Source organism: Tachypleus tridentatus, chromosome 11 (assembly GCF_004210375.1).
Source record: "Tachypleus tridentatus isolate NWPU-2018 chromosome 11, ASM421037v1, whole genome shotgun sequence".
In the NCBI taxonomy this organism is placed as follows: domain Eukaryota; kingdom Metazoa; phylum Arthropoda; class Merostomata; order Xiphosura; family Limulidae; genus Tachypleus; species Tachypleus tridentatus.
Window position 1 is genome coordinate 43,556,826 of NC_134835.1, and position 16,751 is coordinate 43,573,576.

Below are 16,751 nucleotides of genomic sequence, written 5' to 3' on the forward strand. Positions count from 1 at the left end.
TTATAAAACCCGCAAAATGCAAAACTGAACATTTGTATATATTCCCGTATACAGTGCGTGCCAAATCATTACGCAAGACTTGTTTTTACGAATATCTGAAAGGTATATGTTTAATTTAGAGTAAATTTATAGAGATTAACTGCCATATGTAAGTTATGCATTTGTCATTAAAATCCACTAACAAATAAGAAGATTAGAAGATATTTTATAAAATGTCATGAATTTCACAGTGCAGCATTATTAAGGAAGTAACTGATAAATGAACAAAAATAGCAGCTGTTGGAGGTAATAATAAATAAAACTGAAGCAACTTATCTTTGATAACCAAACAAAACCCAGATACCATTTAATGAGAATAAGATAATTTGTTTGGTTTGTTTTGAATTTCGTGCAAAGTTACACGAAAGCTATCTACGCCAGGCGTCCATAATTTAACAGTGTAAGACTGGAGGGAAGGCAGCTAGTCATCACCACCCAACGCCAACTCTTGGGCTACTCTTTTACCAACGAATAGTGGGATTGACCGTAACATTATGATGTCCCCACCGCTAAAAGGGCGCGTATGTTTGGTGTGACAGGGATTCGAACCCACGAAACCTCAAATTACGAGTCGAGCGCCTTAACCACCTGGCTATGCAGGGCTAAATAATTTATATATTTAGTGATATAACCATCATTTGTACATGGCTTTGGTGAGTCTGTAATCGACAGAGCTGGTCAGGTTTTGAATGTTTTCTGCTTTACAATCTCATATAGATGATGGTACAGCATTCCAGAGGTCATTATTTTCATTCTGGATGGGGCTGAAGTACCTTTTGCCAGCCATCCTCTGGTTCACCCATCTAGACAATCAAGAGTTGCACGACATTCATCTGTAAACAAAACTTCTTGAAAATTCGTTTTAAAAATACTGGCAAGCCCATATAATCGCTGGATTTTATGCCTGGTCCACACGAGTGGTGGTTGAATTGCAGACTTGACACATTTTGCAACATTCCTGAGAATCTTACATCTTGATGATTTTGGAACATTTGGAGATCCAAATGTACTTTTCCTTTATCAGATCTTGCCCGCTTAGCATCAGAATTGCCTGAATAGTTCTATGGTCTCAACCAAATTATTTTGTAATTTTAGTTGATTTTTTCTTCTTTAACAAAACTATTTATAATTACTTTTCTTTTCATGTGTCGCTAAATCCGTCCTTTTACTCATAGTTTTGATCAAAATCTGCAACAAACAAGCTTGATTAATAATTTTTCACTGTAATTAATGACATTTTAGAAAATGTCTTATAACCTTCATATAATTTAGTGGATTTTAATGACAGTTGCACAACTTTTGAATACTAATATTACTGTTAATTTGTTTAAGTTTCATTCAAATAAAACCTATACGTTTTGAGATGTTTGCACCCTGCTAGAATTATATGGATATGCAACAAATAACAGACAGTACTATTATAGTTATATTAATTATTATATATATTGCTAGTTTCGTGATGAAAATTGTGTCAAATTTGTTTAGAATGAAATATATTGTGATTTATAATTAAAAATTTAACACTTTTTTGTCCTTATTGATTCTTTTTACCTCTATTTTAACACCCTGCGATCACTAGTTGTCATTTCCTTATAACCACATATATAACTGTTTTGTCATGGTGATTGTTTTTTCAGAAAATGAATGAAACCAACACTTTTTTGAAATGGCCACCATTTTACCAAGTTTCAGACATAACAGTCTCTAATTTCAAACTCTGTTGCCCATGGTGAAAGTAGCCTACCTGTGCCGGTCTCTGATACAAAATTGTTACTTTTATAACGGGCCCACAGATAAAAGTTTAGACTGTGTTCAGCAGCATTCCATCTCGAATCTTGGACCCTTCTACATGTTTGTCATTTGAACTTGCCTCGTCCGCAGCAAAATAAAAATTGGACAACCACACATATATTTCTGAAAATTAAAAACTTCTCCACTGAGGGGAATCGATCCCCTGATTCTTGTGTCGCAAAGGAGAAGACTTTATTGCTGTCCCACCAAGGATCTTCTACTGTCCTACCAAACACGGTTATAGAACTTAAAACTTGGTCGATTCTCATTCAACTGTGGTTAAAGGGAATATCGAAAATGTAGCCAGTTTGAATTGAGTTGTCCATCCTTATACCTGGTTTCAAATCAGTAGGTTCTGGTGATTTGACCCTTTGCGTTAATAATATTAGGATGTTAACACGTTTTCTTCATGAATATAAAATAAAAACATGCACCACAGCAGTATATGCTCACTCAGCGACTTCTCTCTAGTCTACTGCTATTTCAGTAACCCGAGTAACAATAATTAAAGGTTGGGAGAAGCAGATAACAATATTTCACTTTTGCAAACTAGCTGAATCTTCCAGCATTTGATTTAGAATGGTAGACTAAACACAATAAAACACTTCGTAGTGTTTTAATATACATATATTTTTCTCTCATTTTGCTGCCTAATTTAGCACGCTGGCTGAACACCAGCGAAGACCATTTTTTTAACATTACTAATGAGCTCTCGTTTTCTGAAGTGTTGAGTGGTGTTTGTCATCTTTCGTATCGACTATCTCCAACGTGGGCGTTGTCCTTTATATCCTAAACACTGACTGACCGCATGATTTATATAAACCCACAGCGTTCTTTAGGTGAGCGTGTGTGTGGGTGATAAAATGAATGAAGTTAGGGGAGAAAATGTGATCTAAATAGTTTGCTATATTTAGTTCAGGTTTAGTGATTGCGAAAACTGTTTTTTATTATAGTTATTAGGCTTCAATGTGTTTTCTTCTTGAGTAATATAACATAAAAAGTAACTACATTCGCAATGTACATATCACAGTGTGACTGATAAAATTACACCATTCTTTACCGAACAAATGTGTGTTTCTGGTACAAAGAGTATGATAGCTGTTTCATTCTTGCCTCGTCTGTTGCATATCGATCAATACAACAACTCATCAGGCTGACTGCTTTACATCATAAAACGTATCAGTTGAAACGGTATTTATACAAGTCGTTTAAGAGACAATTAATTTGAAAATTAAAGCGTCTACGCTGACGAAGCATAGCACGCTTTCTCGTGCTTTGCAAGCAGATGCATTTCATACCGTATTTTCAGATTAGTAAATATGAAAATACCACTATTATACACTTTAAGTTGGGAAAGTGGACAGGTAAAAATAATATATAAGGAAAAAGGCAGTAACTAATGGCCTGTGAAAAATACATCCCTAAGTGTTTATAATATAGAAAGGAGTTCATATGATGTACAAAACCGAAATATTTTTTTCAAGATATAATCAGTTGTATAAATGTGCTTATCGCTGAAACACAAACTTCTAAAATCACTTGCTACAGGTTTGAAACTTTCCACAAAATCTATCTTCTTATATTCATACCCCTGGTAGTATGGCTGCGGATTTACAAAACTAGAAACTGGGTTTCGATACCCGTGATGAGCAGAGCACAGATAGCTTCGTGCTTAATAACAAACAAGAACAACTTATATGCAGCAGCTGAGATATCTACAAAAAAACAAATTTTGTGCCAAATTCTGATGGATAAGTTCTGATTAAATCGTTACCAAGGAATTTGTACACATAGTGATATAAACATAGAACAAAATTGTGTTTGTATCTCAGAACGGCTGGTATGGGTATTAACACTTTTATTGAAGTTTGATATTAGGTTATTAATTAGTACAGGTATAAAGGTGTTTATTTATATTGGTTTAATTTTGGTTTTAGTTGTTGAATAAGTAAGGCTTCTTTGTTTTTGTGTTTGTTTATACTTGTTTCCCTACCTAGTATCTGGGTGTTTTCTATGGTTATGTTGTGTTTATTTTATTTGCAGTGTTCAAAAACATGTGAAAGTGTTTTTTTTTGTGTTGTTTGAATCTAGTTTCCATTTTTTTCTGCTTGTTTCTCCAATATAGAAGTCGTGGCAGCTGTTTTATTGTATTTTATAAATTATGTTGGTGTTGTGTTTGTTAGTGTAGTTTTTACATAGTATGGACTTTAGTTTTGTACCAGGTTTTTGAATAAATTTGGTATTTACTGGAATTTTGTATTTTGTTATACGTTTTTCCAAATGTTGGTTATTTTATCGCTGATGTCAGTAGTCTAGGTGTGTAAGTGTAATTTTTTCCTCGGTTTTTCAGGAAATTTGTTGATGTTGATGAAGTGTTGTTTTATTTTGTCGATTTCATCGTTAATTTTATCAGGTGAGCATAGTTTTGTGGCTGTGCTTATTTGGTTTTTTAATATGTTAAGTTTTTGTTTTGTGTCATGTACTGAGTCCTAGGGAATATATAATCCAGTATGGGTGGTTTTTCTGTGAATTTCTGTTTTGAATTGTGTACCGGTTCTAGTGATCTTGATGTTAAGAAATGCTATTTGGTTAGTTTTTTCTGTTCACAGGTGAACTTAATGTTGGGGTGTATCGAGTTAACGTCGTTGAAAAAACTAAGCGTGTGTTCTGTAGATGTGAATCCAGCAATTGTATCATCAACGTACCTGTACCAGTATAGTGGTGGGTGTAAGGCTGAATTCAGTATGTGTCATAAAAATGTTGGCTAGAGCTGGTGACACGGGATTCCCTATACTTATGCCATTTATTTGTAGGTAGCTTTGGTTATTGAACATAAAGTTACTATTGGTGGTAGAGAATTCTACAAGGGTTGCTAATTGCTTGCTGGGGATGTGTATTAATACGTTGGAGTCTTGGACTGCCACGACTTCTATATTGGAGAAAAAAGCAGAAAAATGAAAACTAGATTCTAAGGACAGAAAAAAATAAACCTTTACACGTTTTTGAATACTGCAAATCAAATAAACACAACATAATCATAGAAAACACCCAGAAGGGAAACAAATATAAACAAACATAAAATCAAAGAAGCCCTACTTACACAGCAACTAAAACCAAAATTAAACTAATATAAAGGAACACCTTTATACCTATACTAATTAATAACCTAACATCCAACTACACGCCCCCTACAATCCCGTATCCGTTTATATTCTCGTCCTTAAGACGTGTCCGGCAATGGTCAGTTGTAAACTCTCTTTTTGTTAACCTGAAGATGACCTAGGAAGGTCGAAACGTTCTTCTCTGCTTGTTAATAAAAGTGTTAATACCTTTACCAGCCGTTCTGAGATACATTTTTATTTCAAGTGGGTTTCTCGTCATCAAGAAAATAGTCTTTGGTGATATCAATTTGTTTAATCTATAACTGTTACATTACCTCAGTACAACGTGCTGTTGCACAGCATAACATTACGTTATTAACTCCCCACTGTTGGATTTGATTAGCTCTCTATTTATCAAGTGAACATTGTTAATAATTATAACATACTGCTTCACACGACATTAAAAGTATTAAACCATTACACAATAAGCACTAAATTATTTACTGTTTTCAACTGATAAATGTTCATACATCAACGCTCTTTCACAGTGAACGAATATTGTTCTTTCATCAACACTGTACCATATCGAATAAGTATTATTACTTCGTCAATACTGTACCACTCAATTACTCTCTTTCTAGACTGTAGCTTAGAAATAAATATTTTTTGATATTTTTACACGTTTGGCACTAACCAACCTGACATATTTGTTTTTGGTATAAATACGCTTAAAAAGAACTGTGATTCAGCCGATTCACAATTGCTACACATCTTCATTCATTGTGTCACATTCAGTCATATTTGTTCACACTCCTACTTTGATATTCATGTTGTTTCCATTCTAAATTTTATAATGCTACATCAAACTAATTAATCACGTTTGTAATATCATAAGATAATATTCTGAATTTGTGTATTCCTGCTGTATAACCAAATACTCTAAGTTCTAATCACACAACTATACACACTGATTTGTTCTTGTTTATATTAGATAGCGTGTTTGATGTTACCAGCTGATAGTCAAACAACCATCAATGTGGCATGTAAAACATGACCTACTTGCTCTCGTTTATGTCAGATAACGTGTTTAGTATTACCAACTGATGGTCAAACAACATGTATTTTCATGCTTCACACCAACGTGTGACCTTAATAATGCAAACAGAGATATTTTGCTTAATTTTTCACCAATCCAAATATAAATAACTGTTTTGTGAAGATACTTTGAACTACCATTTTGATTTTAAAGAACATGATCGTTATTTCTTTATATTCAGAAAAGGTGAACATTTTGTGTAGGCCTGGCATGGCCAGGTGGGTTAAGACGTTCGACTCGTAATCTGAGGGTCGCGGGTTCGACTCCGGCGGCACCAAACATGCTCGCCCTTTCAGCCGTGGGGGCATTATACTGTGACGGCCAATCCCACTATTCGTTGGTAAAAGAGTAACCCAAGAGTTGGCGGTGGATGGTGATGACTAGCTGCCTTCCTTCTAGTCTTATACTACTAAATTAGGGACGACTAGCGCAGATAGCCTTCGAGTAGCTTTGCGCAAAATTCTAAAACAAGCACAAGCATTTTGTGTATTGGAACTACTAATAGTTTAGTGAGCACGAATTTCAAAACCTCTAAATCCTATGAGTAGAATGGAATATACGCTTCACTTTTTTAAACAAAATACATTTTTTAAAACAGTTAACATTTACAACCAATCTATAGAGAAGAGTTCTGTAATGTTTGTATCAGATAAACGAAGCCCGACTACATGCCGAGCTGTTTACAGTGGAACACAGACAGAAACTGAAACCAGCTACAGAGAACTGATCTTAAACAATTTCTGCTTACAGTTGAGCTTTTGATTCAAGTCCTCCCCCTCGCTTTTTTTTTTTTTTATCGAAATACCACCCACAGCAGGCTGCCTATATCTTGTCACTTGTTATAGAGCTTGGACTGTACTGTAAGTTGATATTTTGTAAACATCATATCCGCGTAGTTCTAATCAAGGATTGACAGGTCCCATTCTAAGGTCCCAGCGAACTGTGAATTCGTTGTTTCTCGACATAATCAAGATTAAGAACACAAATCACTTCATTGTTCACTTCCTGGACTGAGCCCCACAACGTCATTCGTGATTCTGTTTATGAAGAGAAATGCAAGAAAGTGTGTTGGTTACAAATCGTAAATGCATATGCATGTTAATGAAAATACGTAACAAAGTATATATTGTATTGTATGTCTATATGTGTCAATGATCTTTACGACCTTGCTTAGTAAGTGCTGTTAATAGATTCGATGTAGGTTGTTTAGTTGGATTTATTTTGAATTTCGCGCAAAACTCACGAGGGGTATCTGTGCTAGCCGTTTCTAATTTAGTAGTGATAGACTAGAAGGAAGGCAGCTACTCAACAACACACACCGCCAACCCTTGGGCTACTCTTTTACCAATTAATAGTAGGATTGGCCTTCAAATTTTAACGCCCCTACAACTGAAAGGGCAAGCATATTTGGTGGGACGGGGATTCGAGATGATTTCTGTATGTATTGTAAATATGATTTTAAATCATACCTAGTCTTATTAGATGTATTGTGAATATAACTTTAAATCGTACTTAGTCTTATTAGGTGTATTATAAATATAATTTTAGATCATACCTAATCTTATAAGGTGTATTGTAAATATAATTTTATATCATACCTACTCTTATTACGTGTATTGTAAATATAATTTTAAATTATGCCTAGTCTTATTACGTGTATTTGTAATGTCTGTAATCATTCAAACTTGGCTGAAAGATTGCTGTAACGAGGATAAACCTGGAGCAACATATAGTGAAGCATGTTGTATAACACATAAGTAAAGGCAGAAATGCATTCTCGTACTCCTGTTACAATATCAGGTTAGATGTATAATCCAAAGTCTAGTTAGTTGTTCGATAATGTAAATTATTATCCGATCTTACGAATAAAAAGTATTACCACCTTGGTTTTGTGAAATAGAAATAAATAAATCATTATATTTATTCATTTTAAATAAAGTTATCTTAACGCTGTCTATAAATTCGTCTTTATATTATTTTGGTTACTTATTAAATTAAATTCTGTTTCTGTGTTGGTTTATTTTTGCTTGGAAATATCACAGACTAGGTTATTAACTTAATTAAGAGTACCTCACACCTTACATAAACCAGAAGTTGTGGTAGATGAAAGTTTGAAACGTAGATGATACTTCAACAGCAATTCTTTACTTCTTCAGGGGCAATAGTGATTTAGTCTGTTCTCTTTGAAGACACTAGGAAATCACTTTTTTTTTTCTGTAGCCGACCAACCAGAAACACATTCATAAAGCAATCCTGTACACAACTATGTTACAACACATAATCTCTAAACTATTTATAGTATGTTCTAATAGAAGAATTAAAACATTTTGTTGTCATAAAATGTACTCTTACATTATAGGAGAGTGAGGTATGTAGTATTTATATACTACGTTTTATTTCTTTGTAGTTAAGCACAAAACTACGCAATAGGCTACCCCTGTTCTGCCCATCACGGCTATCGAAACCATGGTTTCTATCGGTCTAAGTCCCCAGACATATCACTATGCCATACACGAGAGGGAAGACAGAAAAGGATATCTGTAATCTCTTTCAACTGGTATTAAACTTGTTATAGTGATAAGTTGGTTGTAAAGGGTATACATTTGCAAATTGGCTATTTAAGGGTTTTAGGAATTTTAGCTATAGAAATAAAATTTTAAAATTTTCATCCTGAATAAAACTTTATGTGACAAATAAGCTAACTGTGTATGTAAGATACCCCAAAATCTTTATCGTAACTGTCTGCAAACCTATTATTTAACAAATATGAGGATTCAGTGATGTCGAGAAACCCACTTGTTGAGAAATGTATATGCAAAAACGGCTCGTTTGGGTTGAGAAAATATTTTACATAGAAGAGCGAACAACGTTTCGACCTTCTTCGGTCATCGTCAGGTTCAGAATTTTATGACTTGAACCCTGGACCTTTTAATCTGCAGCCTGAAGATCTAGCCAGTAAATCATGTGTGACCTATAGATAGGAAGATTTTATGTTCCCTATTCTTCTATTCTTCATTATCCTAGGGTTCTGTTATGTTCAGTTAGACACTGGTGAAACATTTTGCATACATAAGATGGAAACAAATAATTATTTCCATAGTGCCCGCGCCAGAATCCTCATCAGAATTTAAGTTTGGGAGAGAGAGAATGATTTCGTATTCTTCCAAACTATGTTTGGAAAAAAGTAAACACAAATGTCCAAATTATAAGCGCTGATCAAAACACCAGAAGTAACAAAACAATACCATGACTAAAACACCAACAGTGATCAAAACATCAGCAGTGACTAAACCACAGATAGAGGTCAAAACATCAATACTGACCAAAATGCCAGTAATAAGCAAAACAACCGTAGTGACCAAACACCAGCAATGACTAAAGCACCATTAGCAGCCAAAACACCAGCAGTGAGCAAAACATCAGCAGTGACTAAAACACCAGAAGTAACCAAAGCACCAGTTTTCAGCCTGTTCACTGAAGTGAATCCCACCAGTAAGTTAATCTTTCACCATTCCAGTCGTATTATTATTCAAAAAGTGTACGAAAGTGTGAGTTTGTTCAGAATTTAGAAAACGGAAGAAGATGAGGGGCAGACAACCAGCAGTGAACTGAATAAACAAATAGGCAAGCTAGAAGTACAGAGCCTTCAGCAGGAAATATTCAATCGTTGCAAAGAGGTTCATTGGAAGGTTTCTTTAATCTGTACTCTTATTTCTGTTATAGTGTATTTTGTTCATAGAATGTAATTATTATTAAGATTGGAGTATGTTTATTAAAAATAGCGTAGATATCTTTAATAAATATACTACAATCAAAATAATAATTATATTTTTCCTAAAAGCTTAAATCTACTACTTAAATGATGGCTTAGGATGATCAGAAGATAGAAGGAGGGCGGGTATGATACTCCAGCATTATTAATCAAACTTCTTTATAATATGATAACGGAGAGTAGTTCATTCAGGTAGTTTTGTTGTGACTGTATTGATATGTCCTTAGTTTTTGTTCGATGCCAATCTGAGGCTTAAGAGTTTCCACATGTACTGTAAGTCTGATGTTAGCTTATGTCCAACCTATTAATATCTCTGATTATAAGGTTTCTTTGAGATTTCGCTGGTTTAATGAGCAGACAGGGAGATGATAATATATCACCCTATCGTGAAGTATTTAACATTAGACACGCATTGTATTCGGGAGCCTCAATTGAGTCAAAGTTCAGCTATACAGTTCCTGGTGAAGCTATTTCTGGGAAGATTGCTTGGAGCTTGTTTTCTTTTATGTCGCCCCCTAGTGGTGCAGTTTTTATGTCTGCGGACTCACACCGCGAGAAACCGGGTTTCGATACCCGTGATCGGCAGATCGCTGTTAGCTCATTGCGTAAATTTGTTGCTTCATTCCAAATAATCAATCAATTCACTTGTGCTAGATTGCTTTCATATTCAAGTATTGAAAACCAGCCTAGAAATGAAGATAATTTTTATTATCGAAGTTGTTATGTATGCTGAATAGAGTATTTTCATTTTTACGTGAAATAGCGTCCAAAGTCTCTTCGTGCCCCCCGCTAGTACAGCGGTATGTCTCCGGATATACAACACTAAAATCACGGGTTCGATTCCCCTCGGTGGGCTGAGCAGATAGCCCGATGTGGCTTTGCTATAAGAAAAAAACACACACACACACAAAGTCTCTTCATAACCAGCTGAGTCAAACTTATTTTAAAACTCTATTCTCAAATTTAACAAAACCTTTGTCTGTTGTTTTAATAAGTTACTTATTGGTATATATTTACCTCGGACTACTGCAGATGCCCGAAGTAACTGACGATACTTTTCTTAATTTTGAAGGAATTGTAGTATACGATTTATTTTTAATGGTAATGTTTTATATTTTTATATATCTGTATAAAGTTAGGGCGAGAGAGACTAAGTCATGAGCAGTTTTTAAAATAAGTACGTATGCCTTTAAATGAATGGATATTCATACTTTGAAGGTCTCTCAGGCACTTGTTAAGTCAATAGTGATACCTTAGCATGAACGGAAAGGTGAATGAATTACATATTATTTCATGAATAATGAGTGTAGTCATGCTACGTTGTGATTGAACCAGAAATTTCAGGAGGAATATCTAAATAAACAGCAATGAATAAAAATTATATCTGAATGATGGTATCATGATAAGAATGGTCTCCCTTAAGTACTTGTAATAAGGATATGATGACATAATATCAGCTTTTGTCATGGTTAACGGCCTATACGAACTCTTTAAGTCTGATCATGAATTAGTTACTACCATTTCGTTTACGTTATACGTTTGAGCTGCTAATAAGCTAACGTTTTCACTGAAATAACGAAAGCTGTGGTGACACTAGTGTCTTCAACCTTCTTTTAAGGAAGGAAGATTTGCTACACACACAACTGGAATATCCTCCAATATAGATTGAATCAAGTAATTAGATGAATCGATTCAGAAGAAGTATTTAGGCTTCCGTCACTTTTATGCTAGGTTGGCTGAGTGTCTTATCAGTAAGGTAAATGTCGAAGTCTTCTTTTATCTTCCCTTTTCTCGTGTTTGTATTCTATTATTAATTAATTATATTGTATTTTAATGAATGTTTTTTCTTCGTCTCTGACATGATAGACTATTGTAGATATATTTGCTTTACAGAATCTTCTATTTACAGTCTAGACTTCTGACTTTTATTGGTCTATTTGTTTCTTCGGTGCATTTAAATACACATTAAAAGGAATTTTCTAAGTGTTGTTTTTGGGTCTTTAGGTGGATTGACGTGTATTAACTGCAATCATATTGTGTTGTGACTTCTGAATACTGTTATGACTTTGTGTTGTATGTGGGACTTTGGGAAAGATGGCTGTGTTTGTATTCTTCTTCTTGCTTACTCTTGGTGATTATCTTCTCAGTCAACTGTTCATGTTAGTCATTTAAAAAAGGTTGTAATAGACTGTCTTTTCTTCTTGGTACTTTCTGAAAACTAGGGGTTTATAACACTTGTGTTTCGACGTTGGAATGGTTTAATCTATAGTATAGGTACTTAAATGTACTTGTGGGGTTCCTGCAAACTCCTGTACTGGTGGGGTTCCTGTAAAATTTCTGCAGAGGTAAATATTGTACCTGTGTAATTCCTGTAAATTCCCGTGGAAGTAATTACCTGTTCCCGAAAGATTCTTGCAAACTGCTGTGAAGGTAATTAATTGCCTGTACCTGTGGGATTCCTGTAAAATCATGTGGAGGCAATCACCTGTACTTATGGGATTCCTATAATGTTTTGTGGAGGTAAATATTGTACCTGTGGAATTCCTAAAAACTCCTGTGGAGGTAATTACCTGTTCCTAAAGGATTCCTGAAAACTCCTCTGGAAGTAATTATCTGTACCTGTGGGATTCCTGTAAAATTTTGTGTAGGTAATTATTGTAACTGGTGGATTTCTGTAAAATGCTGTGAAGGTAATTATTATACCTGTGAGATAACCTTTAGTCTATAAGCCCATATTATATATTGTTGGTAAACCTACGAGAGCCAAATTCTGGCTGCTCTGAGATCATTGTCTCTGCAATGTTTCATGTAAACGTTACTGAATGTTAGTGATAGATCTTCTTGTTCTTGATACAATGAATGTATCTACATGTTGAAAGTAAATTGTGGTAACACTGGAAGTTGTGAATTCTGTTAACGTGGAGATTATCAGTGGGACATATTTTTAGACTTCTACTAACAATGCGAACCATATTTTTTGTTACTTGAATAACATTCTCTGACAGTTTTTTTTATTAATAAGAAAAACAACAATTCTTAGTAGGAAGTATATTTATATATATATATAGTGCAAGGCAAAACAACTTAAAATAGCAAATACACTGTTAATAAAGAATACTTCAAAGTAGGAAATATAGGGCTATTGAATAAAAGCACACATGAAAGTACGAAGAGTTACGGGCCTGGCATGGCCTGGTGGGTTAAGGTGTTCAACTCGTAATCTGAGGGTCGCGGGTTCGAATCACCGTCGCACTAAACATGTTCGCCCTTTCAGCCGTGGGGGCGTTATAATGTGACGACCAATTCCACTATTCGTTGGTAAAAGAGTAGCCAATGAGTTGGCGGTGGGTGGTGATGACTAGCTGCCTTCCCTCTAGTCTTACACTGCTAAATTAGGGACAGCTTGGGCAGATAACCCTCGCGTAGCTTTGCGCAAAAATGAAACCAATCAGTGGAACCCGAGAGAAAAGTACCCCGCATAAAATCACTTTTTACGTCGCTTTGCGCGAAATGCAAACAAACCTTCATCATAATTTGTGACGTGTTTAGTATTTATGATTTTAGTATAGTAACGAAACTTCTGCTTCAGACTACCACGCACAGATTTAGCTTCTTAAGTGAAACTTAAACTTTTTTTCTATTCATACATGTTTCATGAACGGTTTTTTTTTTCTAATTAGATGCTGTTACGGGTCGAGCACGGACCAGAGGTTGTCGCGCCGTACTGAAATCTAAGATTCTATGGTAATTTCCCCGTTAACATACACAAAAGCATTTTGCGTTTTAGAACTTTCGGCATGCTTTAACAGTAACACTGAAATCCCACTATTTGGTCTGACGTAAGTGGCGTAAGAGTTGGCGGGGGGTGATGTTAACTAGATACTTTCCTGCTTATCTGTCACTTCAAGACTAGAGATAAGCAACATAGATATGCGTCGATTCAGTAAACAAACAGATACAGTACTAAATATTACAATTCATCGACAGGAACATCAGAATTTTGGTAACAAATAAAAATATCGTCTACAGTTTGTACTGACATTTCTCCAACAACTTTTGTATAGTACTGTTGGTTTTATTAACTCACTAATCCCGCATGCTTGGTTATTACAATACAAAGTTTTGTTTCTTAGGTAAATATGTAACGTCTCCTCAGGTTAAACAATAATATCATAATTCATCAGTTACACAACTGTTACAACATTATAATCCATCTGTTTTACAACAGTTACAAGATCATAATTTGTCTGTTAAAACCAAAGTTACAATGTCATAATTTGTATGTTAAGCCACTGTTACAACAACATAATTCATCTGCCACACCACTGGTACAATAACTAATGTTATCTCGTATGCAGTATTCCACCCACGAACACGATGCGTGTCTGCGTGCGTGGTTCAGCAATGTGTCTTATCTTACCGGTGTCCTTGTGTTAGTAAAATTTCTGGCTAATGCGACTAGTTGTTCGAAATTACGAACGTTTGTCATGGCGAACTCATAAATCAAATGTTATACTGGAAGACAGTTTCAAGGGTCGGAAGTTAGCAAGTCTGTGCAGTATCACGAAAGATATACAGCCTGCTCAACGTGGGAACCTTCACATTCTTGTACTTGCTATCTTCATTCTCACGATATGACGTCACAAGCTGAACAGGCATGCTTACAATTTGACTTATCAGGTGAGGATAACACTGTGCAAATTGGGCTTATTGTCAAGAATGGTTTAAACGGAAATTCTAGCACTAAACACACCAAGTGTAACGCGACCGAGCATCTGGTGGTGTATATTTTTCGATACTATCTTGCCTTTCATAAGCTATGAGACTCCATAGACACAGTGTAATAAATATGTATGACGTAATAGTTAATCAATTGGTCTGTAGATCGAGCGGTTCAAGGTTCGAATCCGCAAAGTGACAATGCTACTTAATTAAAATTTGCCGCGTATGGGGCTGGTGTTGCTTGCTGAAAGCCCTTCCTCTTGCCGGATGTTTTAAATTAGAGATGTCAGAACTAAGGAGTCGCTGAAAGGGACATGTTTGAAAATACAAAATAATAGTTTCTACGCGTTGAAATCCACACTTACTAATTGATTTTGATTGATATCTGTATAATTCCCGTCACACCAAACATGCTCGCACTTTCAGCTGAGAGGGTGTTATAATGTACGATCAATCCCACCATTCGTTGGTTAAATAGTAGCCCAATAGTTGGCGGTGGGCAGTGATAACTAGCTACCTTTCCTCTAATCTTACACTGTTAAATTAGGGACGGCTAACACAGATAACCTTAGTGTAACTTTCCGCGAAATTCAAAACAAACAAACAAACTGATGTCGTCGGGCCGAACGCGTTCTACTAGTCAGCGTATAGATCGTTAGATCAAAGGTTAGAGAAGTAATGCTGTCAAACATACCATACAGTTTCAACTATGACCACATTATAACCAGTTCCACTATGCAGTCCAAAGAACCAGAGCCGGACAAGTTCCTTTATGCAATTCAAAGAGCCAGACAAATTCCTTTTTGCAGTGGGTGCTGCTGGTTGGATGACTAACCCGCTCTTAAGTGTTTCAAAATTAGTGAAGACCATTCCCAAACACTAGGATGCTCTGACCTGGCCTTTTTCTCCACGTGCTCCAGGTGGCGTTCAGGCTGGAAATTCCAGTTCCATTTTTCGATGCTGTTAGACTGGTAAAATATCTGTAAAAAGGTTTTCACCGATACATAAATTGTGGTTGGATAAACGCATTGATCTTTTACGGGTTACTGTGGGGTTATAAACGATTAGTAAGGAGAAAGTTTGTTTGTTTTTTTAATTTCGCGCAAAGTTACACGAGGACTACCTGCGCTAGCCGTCCCTAAGTTAGTAGTGTAAGACTAGAGGGAAGGCAGCTAATCATCAGCACCCACCGCCAACTCTTGAGCCACTCTTTTACCAAGGAATAGTGGGATTGACCGTCACATTATAACCCCCCCACAGCTGAAAGGACGAGCATGTTTGGTAAGAAGAAAGTGAAAGTTTAGTATTGGTTTAAAATGTTTTTGGTTTTTCTCAGTTAAACACAAAGATCTAGAATGGGCTACCTGTGCTCTGGTATCGAAACCCGGTTTCTAACGTTGTAAGTTCGATGTGCCGCTGGGGCGAAACTGATAATGTAAAACATTGTTTTCTACATACGTCAGCAGTTTTCTTTAAAACTGAAATTAATGTGTTTTTAATGTGTTCTATTGAGCCTTTTCTTAAGATTGATGTGTGTATAATATTTGACTTGTACAAAATCCGTGTGGCCGGATTTAACTGAAGTATCAGACAAAAATAACAGAACCTTATTTTGCCTATTTTAACTTTTTTCACATTGGTTTTTTTGTGTTTATTTCATTTAAAAAGAGATTTGTATTTATAAGTGTGCCTGGTACAGCAGCTCTTCTGTACAGAATTTAACTTCAGATCATAATTCCGATTTGTGAGTGAAACTAAAGTTTCTGATTTTTTTTGTATTTAGAACTGAAAAGTTATCGAGAATAATATTTGATCAATGAATGACTTTGTTAAAACCACGTGATATGACCAGACGACATGGTAATTAACACTTGTAGTTTCGTCTGGTGGTAATTTTAATTTTTTGTTCTCTTATGTCGGACGAAAACGAATAAAGAACATTGATCTTTATCATATCGTGACTCATAGGGTGAAAGATACCCTGGTGGTATTCGTGTTACAACCCCCCTCAGTGATTAGTAGGAGTATTTTGATTATCCAAGTGTTGTAAAGTTGAACGTTTTGTAATCATGTTACTGCTATTTCAACTTGCAGTGCTCGTGCCTACAATACCAGACCACCCAAGTGTTTAACTGCTGCAATAGCGAATTTTTGATATCAAAATATATGTTTATTCTGTGAATATAGTTATGCCAGTTTCACAAAAAAATGGATGCTTAAGGAATAGGGG

General features: G+C 35.4%; 1 protein-coding gene across 4 annotated transcripts in view; it reads left to right on the plus strand.

The window, feature by feature from the left end:
• The window catches only part of LOC143232052 (hepatocyte growth factor receptor-like), a 125,886-nt gene that overhangs the window by 34,530 nt on the left and 74,605 nt on the right, over positions 1-16,751 (plus strand). The gene's annotated exons all lie outside the window — the stretch shown is intronic.